Source organism: Amphibalanus amphitrite, unplaced genomic scaffold (assembly GCF_019059575.1).
Source record: "Amphibalanus amphitrite isolate SeventyFive unplaced genomic scaffold, NRLGWU_Aamphi_draft 000126F_arrow, whole genome shotgun sequence".
Classification (NCBI taxonomy): Eukaryota; Metazoa; Arthropoda; class Thecostraca; order Balanomorpha; family Balanidae; genus Amphibalanus; species Amphibalanus amphitrite.
The window spans coordinates 549,068-557,372 of NW_024881621.1; the positions used below are offsets into that span (position 1 = coordinate 549,068).

The 8,305-nt window shown below is 50.3% G+C and overlaps 1 protein-coding gene across 16 annotated transcripts in view; it reads right to left on the reverse strand.

The window, feature by feature from the left end:
• LOC122381721 (6-phosphofructo-2-kinase/fructose-2,6-bisphosphatase-like) overlaps positions 1-8,158 on the reverse strand; it is an 80,890-nt gene extending 72,732 nt beyond the window's left edge. For 2 of the 16 annotated variants that reach the window (XM_043366238.1, XM_043366222.1), the window contains exons 1-2: positions 8,139-8,153; positions 945-1,063 (exon numbers count right to left, since the gene is read on the reverse strand). The gene's annotated coding sequence lies outside the window, so the exon portion shown is untranslated. Of the gene's footprint in view, positions 1-944; positions 1,064-7,921 lie in introns of all 16 variants that reach the window. The other 14 variants (XM_043366242.1, XM_043366226.1, XM_043366235.1 and 11 more) reach the window with 13 other exon arrangements.
• Positions 8,159-8,305: the final 147 nt, after the last annotated feature.

Consider the following 8,305-nt stretch of genomic DNA (forward strand, 5'->3'; position numbering starts at 1 on the left):
CCGGTCCTGTCCGGAGGGATAACCGTGCCTTTCCGTCCGGTCCCGTCCGGAGGGATGGCCGAGCCTTTCCGTCCGGTACGTCCGCAGATGGTCCGGTTAGTGGTTACGCCAGACCCGGCAGTGTCCGCTCCGACTCTGAAAACGGCTCAGCCGTAACCGTTCATTCCCCGGAAGGAAGAACGGACAACAAAGAAGGGATCAGGTAAATGTGAGGAAACATTGCCGTTTATGGCTAATCGAACCTGATGGGGAACTAAATGGAAGCAAATCATATGCAGTGTGTTGAAACCGGTCCTCACACGAGACGGTGCTGCCACGTTGAGCAGAACCGTCAACTGAAGGTAACTCGTTTCGCCACCAGATGTCTCTTCTAGCAGCCATAAAGCTGCCTTCGCAACTGACATGCTAACAGGCCTCACGGCTCACGATACAATACATCGATACGATACAACTTGGAATTCGCACGCTTTTGATAAAAACCGTAGAATCTGCTAGCGAAAATTGGCGACGTTGCCTATCTAAAGAATTAGACTCAAGTCAGAAGTCGGACCTTGGGACCTGATCAGCTCGGCCCCAGCCCAGAGGTCTGAGGGTCAGCAGTTCGCACTCCACGGTATCTCAGCCAATATCAGTCGCCTTCCGGGGCATCTCTGTAGATGGCGGCAGCACTATCTCACAGCCAGCACCCTATCTGTGCAGTGAAACTATCGACTATCGAGCACGCAGCTAGCACGCCGATATCACACCAGGGGTGATCGAGCCGAAACGTTCCTGCCGAGGTCCGTCACCCACTTTGACTACAAAGGTTTCTGATGGCCGATGAGCAGCAGCCGGGTTGGGAAAGCACCCGGCCAATGGGGACGCGATTCGCGACACGTCAAAACGAGAAAAAAGCCATGGAAACGGGTACATTTAAAGTACACTTAGAACGTCATCCGACTTACCTTTGATGTAGAATCCACCACCACCGCCAACAGAAGCCTTTGGAAGATGGCCTGCAAATCTGGCCAGCTCTAGCTTAACTGGTAATGCTGGAAACCATTCACTTGCTAGTAGACTGAACCTGTAAGGAAACATACTGTCAACATTTAGAATACCCAAGGACAACAATAGTATGTTTCAAGTTACAATTGTCATAGTCTGAAAGGAAATACATATCTTCCAGACAGGATGTGACAGCTATTCAGAAAAAAATCAAATGATGACTTCAAATTAAAGGGACCCTCCCACCTTCAAAAAAGTTAATGAATTGGCATGAAAGTGATGTCGCTCGGTTCAGAAAGAGCAAAAACGAATATCTACCAAATTTCATCAAAAAATATTCACCAGTTTTCAATATATTAAACTTTTACTTTTGTTTACTTTTTGGGATCTCCGCTGTTCCTAGCGACTTTATTTGAAAGTGCGGCATTTGTTGCGCGCAAAGCAGCACGTACCACCACGTGCTACAAAACGTTTGAGTCAACATTTAAAAATCGTTAGATATCTGCGCTGACGTCACACATTCAGAGGGGTATTCCTATGCATTAGCCCCTCTGAATCAAAATGCTGCAATTTTGACATTCAATATTTCCGATTTAAGGCATTTCTCGATGTTGTGAGTGCCGAAACCGGTAATTGTGAGCCAGGGACCCCATTTTTACGGAGCGAGCGAAGCGAGCGTAGTCTTTCCTTAGATTAACGGAAATTTCTGAGTATGAGCGGCCGGCCGGCCGGCCGGCCGTGCGGACGCTTTTGCGAGGCTTATATCTCAGCAACCACTTGACCAATTTACACGGGGTAATTTTTGTAGGGTAGCTCCATTCCTTCTACCAAGTGTGGGTGACCATGTGGGTGCATGCATGCATGATGGGTGCATGTGGGTGACCCCTTATGCACGTGCCACGCGCAAAACGAAGAGGTGTCAGTTTTGTAATTGTTGCAATATCTCGGTAACTACTTGGCCGATTGCGCTGAAAGTTGGCATGTAGGTTGGCACCCACTAGGCACTGCATATCCATGTGCCAGAGTTGGGGTGTTGCTGCACGTGCGCACGTGCAGGGGTCGTTTCCAGATCTCGAGAACGGCTGGACCGATGGCGCTCAAATTTGGTACACGGTTAGGGACCAGTTAGTAGGGTGCCGTGCACAAGTCAGTTGGGACCCATTCTGCACGTGCGCACGTGCAGGGTGCCGCTTCTAGATCTCGCGATCGGCTGGGCCGATTGTGCTCAAATTTGGCACATCGCTAGAGACCGGTTAGTAGGGTGCCGTGCACAAGTCAGTTGGAGGTACCCCCTCGAAATTTCGCACGTGCAAGGCTCACCCCCTCGCTCGCTCCGTTAGTCGCCCCAAAAGGCGCTATACTGGTGGCTATCTCAACTCATAGGCGTAGGAACGTTTTCGAAAGTGGGGGGGCCAGGGTCCCAGAAGTCCAAAACCTAACCTACCCCCGAAATCCAATTTCTCCTCGGATTTCGGCCACTTTGTTTTCGCAAACATGCTCAGAGGTAAAAAAAAAATCGAGACAAAAAAAGAAAAAAATTGGTTGAAATTTCAGGGAGTCTCCCGTCCATAAACTCAAACTGATGGACGCGTTCCCCTGTCCTCCGCAGCCGTTGGCACCCATGCAAATTCCAGAGGCATCCAGCAACTTTTTCATTACGAGCAAGCGTGAAACGTGCAAAGCGAGTCTTTTCAATATACCTATAAAAATCAGCATGAACGGCCCAGCTAGGCTCAGCCAGGCCTATAACGTTTTTAAGAGGTTTTATATCAGCGACCACTGCAACTGGGCTGATTGACTATCACTTATCAGAGGCCGGTGTGGGACTTTTAGACGGTCTGGGCCTTCAGAGGCCAGTTTAACCCTCCACGGCCCGGTCCTATAGGTTTTCTACATACGCGCTGGCCGAGGGGGCGGGGGGCGGGTACGACCCCCCTCGCCGTTTCGCCCCAGGTGGAGCTAGCGCGTCGCGGTAAAACGAGCGTGTGCGCCGTTACGAGACGCAGAGATCGATACCCGATTTTAAGGTCCTAGGTCAACCGGTGACCTCTGACACCGTTCCGTGCTTCTATCCTCAGGATACTGAAATCCTTCTCCTCCACACCGCAACCCCCTCCGGGCTGGACAGGCAACTTTATCTCATGCGGGCTGCTCCCTTGGAGCAGCACCGCTGCTCCCGAGGGAGCGCACCCCGTAGCCGGGTGCAGTGAGTGCCTTGGGGCTGGGTGGCCTGTCCTCTGGACGGGCTCAGCCCCGGCGACTCACTAGGGTGCCTGCCCAGACCAATGTCTCCCCCTATATCCTATCATCCTTCCGGCTCTGAAATGGTCTCATTGGACCGAAAGGGCCTAACCCAACAAAACAAACAAATACCGGTGACCTCTGAGGTCAGGTCAAGTGCCTCAAGGCACGGTTCCGTTTTTGGTGAATAACTTCGCAAAAAATAGCCGCAGAGCCGCGATTTTACCAGCATCGTGTTCGCCTCTCTCAGGCGCGTCGAATCATATACTTTTTGTTTGGGTGAGGTAAACTTAGGGTGTTGACCTCGGGTCACGGTCAGGTCGGCGTCCCCAGGTCACGAAATTGGTCGAAGGAGGTCATGTCGCATATCATTCGATTCGGCAGGTCTTCTTGAGTCCATAGGTGGCTTTCCCGACTCGCTAGCTCAATTTGATCGGTACCTAGTTATTGACGAAAAACTAATAAGACCCTTATAACTTCATAAATGACGTCGCGCAAGGTCAACATTGCAAAAGTGACGCATCGAACCTTGCAAGGAGTGCATGAAATCACGATTCGGTGTGCTTGAGATAGTTGGAGATCGATCGTTCCCGGCGCCAGAAAAAGTTTTCAGTTTATCCCCATTGACTTATACCTAATGGTGAGGTCACGAAAATGACCTGACCTCATATGAACTTTAGGAAAAATCCGAGATATACATTATACAAGTTGAGAGACTCCTATTGGATACTAGGTCCTCCAAGGTTCATTTCCCTGTGAAATCTCCTCTGGCAGTGAGGGCGTTGCGAAGTTGCGACATCTGAAGACCGTGCAGAGGTTCACTTATGACCACATGGGTCAGTGACCTGATCTGACCCGAAAATGCGGTTGGTGTCAAAAGATCCCGCTTGATTCAAAGGTCAGGTATGCCAAGCTTCAGCTCTCTATCGCCGGCGTGTTCGGAGCTATCGCGAAAAAAAACCTATGGAGGGGCGGCACCCGCCCCCCCCCCCCCCAGCCGGCGAGGGTTAAGGCCCTCAGAGACCAGTACAGGGCCTGCAAAGGGCAGGATGAGACCTTAAGATGCCGACTTGGGCCATCAGAGGCTAATGTGGGTCCTTACAGGCCAGTATGGGCCCTCAGAGGTCAGTGTGGGACCCTAAAATGCCGGCATGGGCCGGTGTTGGACCCCAGAGGCCAGCAGAAGACCCTCAAAAACCAAGATGGGCCTCAGAGGCCAGCATCGGGTCTTCAGAATCCAGTGCAAGGCCCTCAGAGACTAATGCGTGTCCTTACAGGCCAGCATGGGCCTTAGAGGTCAGTGTGGGGCCGTAACAGTCCGGCATGGGCGGGACTTGGAACCTAGAGACCAGCGGAGGGCCCTCATAGGCCAAGGTGGGCCCTCACAGGCCGATGCGGACCCTTGGAGACCGGCATCGGATCTCCGGAATCCAGTGCGGGGCCCTTATAGGTCAATGTGGGACCCTAAAATACCGGCATGGGCCGGTGTTGGAACCCAGAGACCAGCAGAAGGCCCTCAAAAACCAAGATGGGCCTCAGAGGCCGGCATCAGGTCTTCAGAATCCCGTGCAAGGCCTCATAGGCTAATGTGGGTCCTTACAGGTCAGCATGGGCCCTTAGAGGTCAGTGTGGGGCCCTAAAAGACCGGCATGGGCCGGCGTTGGACCCCTCAGGCCAAGGTGGACCCTCAGAGGCCGATGCGGACCCTTAGAGGCCGGCATCGGGTCTTCAGAATTCAGTGCGGGGCCCTCAAAGGCACCTAAAGGCTAGTCTTGGGACCCCAGAGACAGAAATGAGGCCACCAGAGGCCGGTGTGAGGCCCTCAGACGCCGGCTGGGCCCTTGAGGCCGGTTTAGGGGCCCTCAAATGAGGTCAATATGGGTTCTCAGCGGTCAATGTGGGCGCTTGACCGCCACTGAAGGGCCCTCCGAGATCAGTGTAGGACCCTCAAAGACTGGTTTGGGAGCTGTTAATAGCTAGCGTGGGATTCTTGAGTCTCGTGACAACCGAATAAGGGCCAGAGCCCCATACGCCCATGGGGGCCCATTGGTTGTTTGGGGGGGCCAAATGATATGATGGCCCCCTGATTAGCCTTTGGAGGGAAAGGGCATGGCCCTGATCCCCCCTCTGCGACCGCCACTGCACTGAAAGTGGAAGGGGGAGGGGCAGAAACAGACATTGCTGGCCCCCAGCCTGTTTGAACCGAGGCTGAGGCACGGTCACCCTGGCCCCCAGCTAGTACGCCTTTGACGAACTATGCCGACCCCAAGCAGATAAGGTCAAGCGTTGGTCGTTTGTATACGCATTCTCCTGCACCGTGCTAGTATTGTCTTAGTATTGCCTATACCTTTTCAGTGCTCGCTGTCCCGCGCCTCGTATTCAACAAAATGCTGTCACCAGGACTCATAGTCTTGTCTCTTATATGGTTTCCTTCATTGAGTGAAGGAAATTGCGGTCAATAACGCTGTAGAAACAAAAAGGAATCTTCATTAAAGGGCAAGCTGAATAGTTGTCAAGTTACCGGGTGGTAGGTTAGGTACAGACAGACACTTAAGTCAGCAAAAAGTGGGGGGGGGCCAGTTAACATTGCTGGCCCCCCCACCTCCGAAAGTGGGGGGGCCATGGCCCCCCCGGCCCCCCCCCCTGTTCCTACGCCTATGTCTCAACTCAAATCTAATGTTAGGGTGGGAGGGTCCGCATTTCCATTCAACAGCTAACAAGTTAACACAAATCATGATCAAAGAGTAATGTGTGTCCATGAATCAAATTTCTTGAAACAACCATTAACCATCTCATTGCTTGAAACTATAACTATCTGATAAGCTAGGTCCAACAGTCACACCGGTGAGAGAGTATGGGAATCTGGAAATATATCCCTCTCCCCCTCCCAGATAATCATACATGCATCCACTGCTGTACTGAGCCAATGGATTACTGACTACTGAGTCATAGCTTATCAAATTTTGAAGAGTTGTTACACAAAAATAGGTCCCAACACGTTCAGGATAAATTGCATGCCAATTTTTGTCAGCTTAATCTTAAACTCAATTGCATAAAGATGAGAAAATATATTAATCTATTTCCATATTTTTCTTCTAATCTATTTTTTCTAGACCTCAATTGAGATCTTATCATGTGGTGGTTGCAAGTTTTGATTAGAGTGAACACACAAGTAGACATCCTGATATGGGGATGATCATACAGTAACTTAGGTGCAGAGGCACCCTGACTCCACAAGTGTGCAGTGGAGACTGGATTGTAGATTTCCAGTAGTGAGCTGTGGAATGTAAGTGGAGCTGGAGCAGTGCTGGCCTTCATTCAGTGGCACTGTGGCACTGAGATGAACTGCTGTGCTTGCACTGATGGCACAGCATCAGCATTGTCTGAAAAATGATGCATGGGAGACACAATGGGGTCGACCAGGGTCCAGGGAAAGATAGATCAACTTCAACTTCTTATTTTCCGTGTGGTTTCGGCCAATCAAAAGAGCAAAAGTACTTAACGTTCTTAAGCAAAAGTTGGTTCTAACTTCTAACTCTTCTTCCACTTAACCCTCGCCCGCACATGGGGGGGGGTTGCCACCCCCCCCCCCCAGGCAGTCTTTCTGCTCTGCACTCAACATTTTTAGAGCTAGAAGGCTGATTTTTCGTATAGCTGCTCGTCTATCCTTTCTTGATGTCCACTGAAAATTTCAAGTTTCTGTGATTTTCGGTTTCGGAGATATGACCTTGTTTTTCAGGTCATGTCATGACCCAAATGGCCAATTCTCAACATCTTGCGTTTGCCATGGGCCTTGTGAGCTTTTGACACCCTGATTTCGGCCTTTTTTGCCAGTCTTACCTCCCATCTATCATGGAACATGTTGTTCGACGATGTACAGGGGTCAAGGTCAGGGTCAAGGTCAACCTAGGTCATCTAAGATAATTGCGTTTTAGGCAAGCTGAATTTACTTTTTGTGAAGTTTTTTGACTGCATTTTTGGTAAAAGCTTCTCAGATCATGATTTCATGTGATATTGACCCAAAAACAATCGGTGCACACATCAGTATACACACAGACACACACAAACATACAAACACATATAATTGACCTTGACCTAACTTGACCTGAAATGACCTCAGCAGCAAAATTCTGGTCGGATAGTGTGACAAAGAGGTTCTAGCTGGCTTGGCACCAGAAAACAGCATCGTCATCGGTATTTGATAAGCAGCGCACTTGATATCCAACGGTGACCCAAAACAGCAACATTTTTTAGTTTGACCTGACCTGGAAGGTCAATGACTGACCTGAGAAGGTAAAACTGGGTATCATTGGATTCGTCTCTTCCCAAAGAATCTTTTTGGTCTTTACTGCTAAGCTCTATCTCCAACGACCAACAGGAACGAAATGGCGCGGGGGGGTGGCAACCACCCCCCCCCCCCATGTGCGTTCTAGGATGGGAAAATGGCATGTGCGGGCGAGGGTTAAGGGCTGGTTGTGGTGGCTGTTGCCAATCCTCAGCCAGATTGAGCCAGGATGTTGCGGCTTTGTCACTTTAGCTGCTGAGTTTCATCAGCCTGGCTCGCATGTGCTTTAAAGTTGATCACCTCAAACTGCCACCCCCCCCCCCCGCCCCCGAAAAAAAACTTGGAAAAATGTCATGTTCAACCAAGGCCATCTATTGCTCAAGAATAATAATGCTATTACTTTCCTGGTACCTTCGGTGACAATTAACCCCAATTTCTCAGCGATTCATACACCAAAATATTAAATATTTACATACACACAGCTGCACACACAGCGCGGAATACACTCTGTAACCCAGGGTATATTGAGTGAATTCTGCCGTAACCTCTGTAACCTCTGTAAGAATCATGATACACACAACCTTACACACAACGCAACCGCAACCAACCCTTGCTGCACACAACCCACACAACGACGTTGACTGACGAGTGACGACGTACGAAAAGTGAAAGTTGTAAGTCTGTTCAAATGCTGAAAAACTGGGAAGGTCTCTCGCAAAATCGACGAATGAGTAATCTTTGCCGCCCGATAGCGCTTGCGCTGGCTATCGCATACGAGTGCAACGAACACAAGCT